The sequence below is a fragment of the Triticum urartu genome, chromosome 3A (assembly GCF_056163025.1).
Source record: "Triticum urartu cultivar PI428250 chromosome 3A, HENAU_Tu73, whole genome shotgun sequence".
Lineage (NCBI taxonomy): Eukaryota > Viridiplantae > Streptophyta > Magnoliopsida > Poales > Poaceae > Triticum > Triticum urartu.
The window spans coordinates 249,290,023-249,301,367 of NC_141875.1; the positions used below are offsets into that span (position 1 = coordinate 249,290,023).

An 11,345-nucleotide genomic window follows, 5' to 3' on the forward strand; every position below is an offset into this window, starting at 1 on the left:
TGCACCTGTTCTCTTAACATGTCGTAGGACGGGTGTCATCTGTAGGATTCTTCTGTAGGAAATAGCTGCCATGTGGTGAACGGCTGCCACTTAATCATCTTGCGGCTTGACACCACACTGATTGACGATGTGAGTCGTGCTTGAGTGGTTGGTGGGGTGGTTCTGTCCCCCGAGCCCTGGCAGGCTCTGCCAGGGAGCCTCGGTTGCTTTCTTCTGGTGGTGGCCTCGCCCCTTGTCGGGCTCGCCTGCCCGACAAGGGAGGCCCTTCTCTTGTCGATATATTGCTCCTTAGGCTCGATCTTGGTCCCTCTGAGCTGCATGTTGGTTCTTCAATATCTGACTTAAGCTGGTGCTTCAATCTCGATCTTGTGCATGTGCACAGTTTCTCAACAGACCCAGGGTTTGTTGCACCGACACCCAGCCACGAAGAGACGGATGGATACCCCTTGACCGGAAGCTTACCTGTGCAGCCGCAAGCCATTATGGGCTCTGGCTGGGTCGACCCTAGGCGTGACTTTGGACGGATGGTGCCAGCTTATGTAGAAGAACGGTAGGATATGATGGGCACCGGCAGTGGCCCAGAGGATCCCTACGGAAGACCCTGTTTCATTTGTCCCGTCTTCAAACACCAGGCAGTGAGAGGACATAAAGGAGGGAACAATTCTTGCGGGTAAAGTGCCCAAGACTCTGCAGAGTGGAGACCTAATCGATTTGTCGTGTCCCCGATTATAGACAACTGAGCCTCTGGAATTGGAATATTTCGGAAATATCAACATCGAACATAATTAATTAATTTATGGGTTAATAATGATTTTCGGGTATGAGACACTGGTTGGTGGAACCATATCAATAACAACCAACATTTTCTAGTAATTGCACGCAAGTCCTTTTGTTGTAGGGAAAAAATTGGCTTTTTCGCAAAAACCTACACTTAGAGCCCCACAGCCTAATTGCATATAGTGTTAGCATTTTTAATATTGTTTGTCTCTCTATGAGTGAGGATACGTTCTACGCTCGATGATTGCCCTATGGAGTCAGATGGACTCGCTTATCGTCTACACTTCTGCAGCATTTAGTTTTTCTCATGAGTTGGCGTTCGGCCGAATTTATTCTATTGTAATAAGGACTCTATATGAGAATCGTGTAATAAATCAGGTGTGATTGAACTTTGAATTTTTCATCAATGTACTGTGTGTGCCAGCATGATCTTGGGATGGTACTGATATATAGAGACTTGACCGAGTTCGGGTCGGGTCGCTACAGAGATGGTATTCAGAGCACACGCTGACCGTAGGACGTAACCCCTAGGATCGGAAAGCCGTAGGAAACTATTTTATTTTATGTCTTTATTTTCCGTAATTATTCCCTGTTCATTTCTAACTTCCCTCCGATTTTCAACATTCTAGATGGCTGCCGAGTTCACCCCTGTTCTGCTGCCGGAGTTTTGCCAGCCAGATGAGACAATGTTTTTCGGCAAGAAGCTGGTTAAGATCATTAAGAAGTTGAAGATTTCTCTTCCCTCCATCACCGGGAAGCCTATCAATGCACTTCCGAAGGACACCCGCTATAGGATTATGGTGCACATTCCAGCAAGGACCTTTGGAAGCTTCACAGAGCCCATTGACTTATAGTTTACCACTCCCACTTGGATCCTCGGGAGAGACATGGCTATGCATCATGCACTTGGATACCTTCGAGAAGAGTACAGGGCCGAGCTCGACTCATCGGACCTCGCCATGATTTCATGTAGAGAAAGAAAGGGAGATATCATCTGCACCGTGGATGATGACTCCACCCTCTCATATGTCCAAGAAATGGAGACTTACATCAGGACTATGAAGGTTCATATGCGTGAAAACTCGAAGATGTTCAAGAGGCTAATCTTCCCTGAGCTGGAACTGGACGCTAAAGCCCGTGAGGACCATGACGGGCATGTAGAAGAAGTCAAGGATTTTATGGAGAGAATCGAGGACCTAGAGAAATATGTTGCCACACTGGAGGAAAAGATGGACCAGGGAGAAGACCTCTTTACGAGTGGAGATGATGGACCCCTCGTGAGCAATGATAAGGATTACGAGGAGAGCTCCACTAACGGACGCAACAAGAGGAGGCGCCGCACCGGAGGACGCGAGGATAATTGATGAAGAACATTTAGTCGACCGCCATGTTATTTTCTTTTATTTTTCGTCAATCAATTAGGCCATTATTTTTGATTAGTCCTAAGATTTTTTTAATCTGGAATTGAACCTTTTTTGAGATGAATGAATAAATGATTGGTGTGATCATGTTTGTGCATTCATTTGGGTAGTGCTATTTTCTCTGTAGGCCCTTGTTCTATTCTAATTTCTCATCCACTCCAAAACACTAGATGCCTCCGAGACATGACCCCGGATTCACTTTCCCGCCGGAGCTCACTCAGCTGATCCAACAGCAAAATGCCTCGATGCAAATGCTCATCCAGAACCAAGGCAACAACATCAACAATCCACCGCTGCCACCACCTGTCGACAACCTGACCTGGTTCCTAAGGTTGAATCCGACGGTGTTCTCTAGCAGCATCGAGCTGATTATACCTGATGATTGGCTCTGCAAGATCGGAAGGGAGCTAGCAACTGCTAGATGCACAGATGCTGAGAAGGTGCGTTTTGCGGCACATCAACTGGATGGACCCGCAACATCATATGACATTTCTATATCATGATCTATATCATGGGCTTTGTTAATATAGTCGGATCATATGACGTTTCTCCCCTCTATACTCTTGTTGTGATGAATTGAATCTTTACCCTTTGTAGTTTTGCCATGTCGGATTGAATATTCAGAGATGAGAACACATGATATATGTCTTGCGGTATGAATACTTGAGGTGACAATTGGGGTATCTTATTGATTCACTTGATATATGTTATGGCATTCAACTCGTGGATTCCCGCAGTGATACTGGGGTAATCTATGCATAGGGGTTGATGCACGTTTTTATCCGACGGAAACTTCGGGGTCTCTTTATAGTTCTTTGTGTGGATTGAGTATTATGAATATGAATATGCTTTGGTGTTACTCTAGTACGAACTCTAGGATAGATCGAACGGAAACATAGCTTTTTGTTATTTTAGTATGAACTCTTGAATAGATCGATCAGAAAGAATAGCTTTGAGGTGGCTTCGCACCCTACAAACAATTCCTACCTTTTGTTCTCCGCTAATAGGAACTCGGGAGTGATTCTTTGTTGCACTTCGAGGGATAATCATATGATCCAACTATGTTAGCATTGTTGAGAGATTGCACTAGCGAAAGTACGGACCCTAGTCCTTGTTTTTAAGCATTGCAATACTGTTTTTGTGCCCGTTTACTATTTGCTACCTTGCTGTTTTTATTTATTCAGATTATAAAAATATATTTCTACCATCCATATTACGCTTTTATCACCATCTCTTCGCCGAACTAGTGCACCTATACATTTGGCCATTGTATTTGGGTGTGTTGGGGACACAAGAGATTCCTTGTATTTGGTTGCAGGGTCGTTTAAGAGAGACCATATTCATCCTACACCACTCACGGATTGATAAACCTTAGGTCATCCACTTGAGGGAAAATTTCTACTGTCCTACAAAACTCTGCGCTTGGAGGCCCAACACGTGTCTACAAGAATAAAGTTGCATAGTAGACATCAAGCTCTTTTCTGGCGCCGTTGCCGGGGAGGTGAGTGCTTGAAGGTATATCTTTAGATATTGTAATTGAATATTTTAGTTTCTTGTTTTATCACTAGTTTGGTTCATAAAAGCAAACTACAAAAAATGGAATTTAGGTTGCATCATATTATTGATCATCTTTATAATATCTTTCTTGAAAATGATGGTTCGGAAAATTTTGCTCAATTGTTAGAAGAAGAAGTCAATAATATGCTTGGCACAAAATATTTGAATGATGAGCAAGATTGCAATGTTGTTAGTGTGAATTCTTTGAATATCCAAAATACTAATGACGATTGCACAAGTCATGACAAAAATGTTTCTTATAAGTATGTCACTTTTTGCGGAGTGAACTGGGAGTGCAATTGCACACCAAAAAGGGAAGATAGATTTTGTAAGAAACATAAATATTTAGAAACAAAAAGGTTGCAAGAGAGGCTAGATGATTGTGCTGAAAGATTTAATTTTTTTTGTCATCCTTGTGAACTTTGCAATGAATGTGGTCATTTAAATCTCCAATGCAAATTCTTTCATGATCACATAGTATCCAAAAATTGTGATAACTTGATCCCTTGAGCATCATAAAGAGCTTAGTCTTCTTTTGGGGTATGAAGAAATGAAATGCATAACTAAGGGTATTCCAAAATTTAATCTTGAGAGATTTCTTGATTTTGATCTAGAGGAAATTCATATGGTTTGTATGGTAAATTGCATTGAGAATACTTATATTGCCAACTATCTAAAGTCAAGGAAACAAATGGAATATGAAGAGAGTACTAATGAAAGGGAAAATATTTCCCAATACCCTCCTAGTGTTTATTATGATGAAACAGATAATGAGGTGGAGATTCCTATCCAATCAATCTCTTTAACAAGAAGCTTGAAAGAATTAACTAAACCCACACATGTTGTGGTGAAGAAGAAGAAAAGAAGAAAGAATAGAGGTAAAAGGTATCTCTCCCAAATAATGTTTCTCCCATCACCATTGTGCCTCATGAAAATGAATCAAATGTGTTGATGGAGGATGACAATATTGATGATGATTTTGTTATGCCTATTTGCTTGTTGTAATGATTACGATTGGGAACATAACGATACTTCTTATAGTCTTGGAAATATTTTTGGCACCAACTTGGGAAATTATGATGATAGCAATTGTTATACCGTTGGTGCTATTCATATTATTAATGGTGAGAGTGAATATGATATGCCAAGCCACAAGCTTGGGGATGCTATGTTTGATGAGTATGAAATGTTTGAAGATTTATTTGATAGAAATAATGCTTGTCCTAAGCTTGGGGATGCTTTGCTTAATGAATATGGTCCTTTGATTCATTCTACTTTCGATAAGAAAATTTATTATGATGATAGCATGCCTCCTATTTATGAGGATTACATTGATGAAAGTGGGTTTGGAAGAGTGTCAACTTTAGGTAGTACTGATCCCACTATTTTTGAGGGTGTTGAATCTTATTACAATATTGAATAAAGTGGATTTGGAGAGGTCGTGACTTTATTTAGTGATACATCCACTATTTTGGAAGAGGTTTCAATTGACTATGACAATGAAGTTGCTATCTATGATGATTATTATGATGGCATGTATGCCATAAAGAGTAATAAATCTTCTATGCTTGTGCATCATGAAACGAGTGATGTATGTGATAGCTATATTGTTGAATTCATTCATGATTCTACAAAATTATTATGACATAGGAACTTATGCTCTTACATATCTCAATAATATCAAGTTTCTTCTCTATGTGTTGATTGTTTTAAAGTTGCACTTGTGTTGCCTTCCTACGCTAGTTGATTCTTGTTCCCATAAGTTGTTTGCTCAAAAAATCCCTATGCATAGGAAGTGGGTTAGACCTAAGTGTGCTAGTCATATGCTTCATGATGCTCTCTTTGTGTTTCAATTCTTATCTTTTATGCGGGCATTATTGAAATCATCATGCCTAGCTTAAAAGGCATAAAAGAAAAGCTTGTTGGGAGAAAACCCAACACATTTACCTACTGTTTTTGTGTGTTCACATGATTATGCTAATGTAGTAATCGTGTTTTATTGCTTTCGTTTCAACAAAGTGCCAAGTAAAACCTTTAAGATCTTGTTGGGTGATAGTTGCTTTGATCTTGCTGAAAAACAAAAATTTATGCACTCACGAAAATCGTTCTTATTTTTAACAAAAGAGTGCTATTGAGTTGATTATTTTGGCAGAAGATTAATATACAAATTTCTCACGTGGTCCTAAATTTTCATAATTTTTGGAGTAGCAGAAGTATGGTTTGAGTGTAGATTACTACAGACTGTTCTGTTTTTGACAGATTCTGTTTTCAATGCATTGTTTGCTTGTTTTCTAGTTTCTATGGCTTATATTGCTCAGTATAAATTGTAGAAATGATATGCTACAGTAGGCGTTGTGTGGAAACAATTATTAATAATTTCTTTGAGAATACTAAAAGTGAAATGGTTTGCTCTTTATCATACTAACTTATCTCACAAAGTTCCGTTAAGTTTTGTGTGATTGAAGTTTTCAAGTTTTGGGTGAGATATCAATATGAGGAGAATAAGGAGTGACAAGACCCTAAGCTTGGGGATGCACAAGGCACCCCAAGGAAATATTCAAGGAAGGTCGAAGCAACTAAGCTTGGGGATGTCCCTCAAGGCATCCCCTCTTTCGGCTCCAACATTATCAGTAACCTCACTTTGAGCTATGTTTTCATTCATCACATGATATGTGTTTTTCTTGGAGCATCAATTTATTTTGTTAGGATTTTCTTGCTGTCATTTATAATAATTTTTCATCTTTTATTTCAATAAAAGTGGCAATGATAGCCTTTGCCATTCTTATTTTGCAAGTATACATGTTGCTGTTTGAAAACATAAAGTTTACCGCTGTTGCAAAAATTCCCTAGAAAAGTCAGAATGTGAAAAAATGTTGAAACTTTTTGAAAATTGAGCTCTGATGAATTTTCTTCAGTGTGGTAAATTTTCATAACTTTTGGAGTTACGGAAGTATTTTTACTCTTGCATTCTTTACAGACTGTACCGTTTTGGTAGATTGCTGTTATGTCTGCATTGTTTGCATATGTTTGCTTGTTTAATGTCTCTATGTGAGGATATGAGTATTAAATATGCATAGGCATTTAGTATAAAATGTTGAATAATAATTTTAGTGATTTTCTACAGTAGAGAATGATAAGGTTTTTGCATTGGTTTATACTAACTTATCTCACGAGTTCTTGTTGAGTTTTGTGTGGATGAAGCTTTTGAGATTTAGGAAAACCGTGATATGAGAGGAATTAAGGAGACACAAAAGCTCAAGATTGGAGATGCCCAATGCATCCCAAGATAATATTTCAAGAACTCTCACGCATCTAAGCTTGGGGATGCCCCGGTAGGCATCCCACCTTTTTCATCAACAATTATCGGTTAGTATAGGTTGAGCCTAAGTTTTTGCTTCTTCACATGATGTGTGCTATCCTTGGATTTTCATTTTGTTTTGTTTTGCTTGCTGTTTTATAAAGTACTTAGATCTGAAAGTTTTTAAATAAAATAGAGTCCTCAAATAGTTACCAGGGAGGCTAAGTAAGTGGCATTCACATCCCGTCAATGAAGCTCTTTTCTATGTCATTTACTCTTGGCTTCACTTATATCCTATGAGTAAATTGTTGAATAAATTGAATGTCATGAAGTTGAAATCATATCATGCCTAGTGGTAGCTTCACATTGGGTTTAGAAAGTGAAATCTTTTGAGGCTTGACAATCACAATATTGGTCATTCAAGCAATTCACTAATAATTAGTATAAGGAAGAGAACTTCCACATGCAAATACACTGTCACGAAAATCTTTTGTGATTGTGAGCCCCCATCAAAATATTATATGCCAAATTTTTTGACATTGTACAAGGAAGACAACGTAATGTTTTATGTTTGTTCATATTCACATATCAGCTATATTTTCATAAATCCTTCAACATGTGGTGCTTGCCCTCCATCTTTGCTAGCCAAAAATTCCGCACCAAGTAGAGATACTACTTGTGCATCCAAAAACCCTTAAACCCAAAACTTATTTTCATGAGTCCACCATACCTACCTAAGGGTTGAGCAAGATCCCTCAAGTAAGTTATCATCGGTGCAAAAAAGGCAATAAAAATTGCTTCTAAAAGTGTGAGATCATTTAGTGTAAAAGAACATTGAGCGTTGTACGAACTTGTGATGGTAAAGCAATAAAAGCGATAGACTGCATAATAAAGGTTGCTATCACGAGGGGCAATATAACGTGACGTTCTTTTGCACTAAGGGATTGAGCATACAAACAAATAAGTGCATGGCAACCTCTGCTTCCCACTGCGAAGGGCTTATCTTTTACATTTATGTACTTACTTTTATGCAAAGATTCAAAGTTCTTCTCTCTATTCCTTTTTATTTTTCTCTTTTGGAAAGCATCATGTGGTGACACTAGTAGAAAAAGGGCCTTTAGTCCCGGTTCATAAGGGCCTTTAGTCCCGGTTCTGGAACCGGGACTAAAGGGTCGGTACTAAAGCCTCCTGTAACGCCCTCGATGCGGCTACATCTCCCACGTGTCGAAGCACGACTTAGAGGCATAACCGCATTGAAAGCAATGTCGCAAGTGAGGTAATCTTCACACAACCCATGTAATACATAAGGGAAAGAGATACATAGTTGGCTTACAATCGCCACTTCACACAATACATGAATAAAGCATTACAACATCCAAATGCAATCAAGGTCCGACTACGGAACCAAAATAAAGAAGAACCCCAAATGCGACAAAGGTCCCCGATCGACCCCAACTGGACTCCACTACTGATCAACTAGAATGAAGCAACGCAAAGGACAAGATCTTCATCGAGCTCCTCCTGAGCTGGGTTGCGTCATCTGCATGGACTCATCGGCACCTGCAAACTGGTTTTGGAAGTATCTGTGAGCCACGGAGACTCAGCAATCTCGCACCCTCGCGATCAAGACTATTTAAGCTTATGGGTAAGGTAAAGGTATGAGGTGGAGCTGCAGCAAGCGACTAGCATATATGGTGGCTAACATACGCAAATGAGAGCGAGAAGAGAAAGCAAAGCACGGTCGATAAAAGTATGATCAAGAAGTGATCCTAAAACAACCTACGTCAAGCATAACTCCAACACCGTGTTCACTTCCCGGACTCCGCCGGAAAGAGACCATCATGGTTACCACACGTGATTGATTCATTTTAATTAAGTTAAGGTTCAAGTTATCTACAACCGGACATTAACAAATTCCCATCTGCCCATAACCGCGGGCACGGCTTTCGAAAGTTCAAATCCCTGCAGGGGAGTCCCAACTTAGCCCATGACAAGCTCTCGCGGTCAACGAAGGAATAGACCTCCTCCCGAGACGTTCCGATCCGACTCGGTATCTCGGTTCTTCAAGACACTTCGACAGGTTAAAACAAGTCCAACAACACCGCCCGAATGTGCCGACAAATCCCGATAGGAGCTGCACATATCTCGTTCTCAGGGCACACTCAGATGAGACATCCTACGAGTAAAACCAACCCTCAAGTTGCCCCGAGGTGGCCCCGCAGTCTACTTTGTCAGACCAACACTCAGAGGAGCACTGGCCTGGGGGGGTTAAAATAATGATGACCCTTGGGCGTGCGACCCCCAAGGGAAAAGAAAAGGCTAGGCGGCGAATGGTAAAACCAATGTTGCACATTGCTGGAAAAGCTTTAATCAAGGCGAACTATCAAGGGGTTCCCATTATTACCCAACCGCGTAAGGGACGCAAAATCCGGGAAAACATAACACCGATATGATGGAAACTAGGGCGGCAAGAGTGGAACAAAACACCAGGCATAAGGCCGAGCCTTCCACCCTTTACCAAGTATATAGATGCGTTAATTAAATAAGATATAATGTGATATCCCAACAAGTAAACATGATCCAACAAGGAACAACATCTCCATGTTCCAACAAGGAACAAACTTCAATCTTCACCTGCAACTAACAACGCTATAAGAGGGGCTGAGCAAAGCGGTAACATAGCCAATCAATGGTTTGCTAGGACAAGGTGGGTTAGAGGCTTGGTTCAACAATATGGGAGGCATGATAAGAAAGTGGTAGGTATCGCAGCATAGGCATAGCAAAAGGGCGAGCAACTAAGCAAGCAAAGATAGAAGTGATTTCGAGGGTATGATCATCTTGCTTGAGATCCCGCAAGGAAGAAGAACGAGTCCATGAAGAAGACAAACGGACGTAGAGCAACGGGTCCTCACAAACGCGATGTTACCGGAACCAACCCGAAGAAGCAAACACCGGAAAGAGGCACACAACATAGTAAACAACCAACACATGAACATGGTATGATATGCGCGATGCGGTATGCGATGCATATGCATGATTTGACAAGGAATGAAAGAACCTGGCCTCAAATTGGAAATCCAAGTGTGCCACTGGAAATATGAGATGAAATCGCTTGAAAACGATATAAAGATCACCGGAAACGGAGTTACGGTTTGGAAATGGCAAGCAATTCAAATATGACCACGTTCTGCGATTTACAGCAAGTAGCCATCTAAATGCAACAAGATGAACATGCTACGGCACCCAAACATGGCATAAAAATACATGGCAGGGATCCACTCATGATGCTTAACAAAAGATTAACACTGAGCTTGTAAGTGCATCTAGTGCCACCCCTAGTTGGTTTTGGAGTATTGACGACAAACCTAGTTGAGGGACTAATGTGTTTGTGAGAATTGCAGGAAAACACAGGTAGAAGTCCCTCATTGATTCGGTTTTGCTACCAGAGATGACCCCTAAAAATGTATGAAGACATTGAAGACAATGGTGGTTTATGAAGATATTCATATTGAAGACAATGACAGGAGAAGACTCCCTATGAAGTTTTTGGAACTCGAAGACCTAGATCCTTCGTAGTTTTATTTCATTCATGTTGTGTCATAGGAACCACCGTACTGTTAAGTGGGGTCAAAGAGAACCAGTCAGAATGACTGAAGTGATGCCTAATTCAAATCCTATGTCTTCGAGCGAAGACTTTGAGAGAAAATCTTGTCCAGAGTCAGACAAGTCAGCTTTACTTGTAGCCCAAGTAAAGTTGTCGTGTGAGTTCAAAATTCGACCGTTGGTACACGTGTCAGTTCCTTAGTGACCCAGGGTCATTTCGGACAGATCAGGTCGGGTTGCCAAGTGGCTATAAATAGTTCACCCCCCACAACCATAAACGGTTGGCTGCTCAGATTTCAGTGCACGGCTTTTGTCGTTTAAGAGCAACCCACCTCGAAGCCTTTGAAAGAAAAATTCCCAGTGAGGAGAAAAGCCCTAACCACCCAGAGCCAGAGCAAATTGGGCATCACTTAAGTCTTCGTGTCTGTGTGATCTGAATACTTATTACACGTGAGGACTATGCATCCTCCAGACGGTTAGGCGTCGCGTTCAGAGCATCCAAGAGAAATTGTGGATTGCCAGTGAACGAAGTCTGTGAAGGTTTGGGAGTCTACCTTGAAGACTTACCTGAGTGATTGGGCGAGGTCTGTGTGACCTTAGCTCAAGGAGAAAACGGTGAGGACTGGGTGTCTTGGACTAAGTGTCCTTGACTGGGTGTCCGGGACTGTGTGTCCTTTGGTTTAAATACC

General features: G+C 40.9%; 1 pseudogene; it reads left to right on the forward strand.

The window, feature by feature from the left end:
- Positions 1–1,463: 1,463 nt before the first annotated feature.
- LOC147979358 (uncharacterized) lies at positions 1,464–2,141 on the forward strand (annotated as a pseudogene).
- Positions 2,142–11,345: the final 9,204 nt, after the last annotated feature.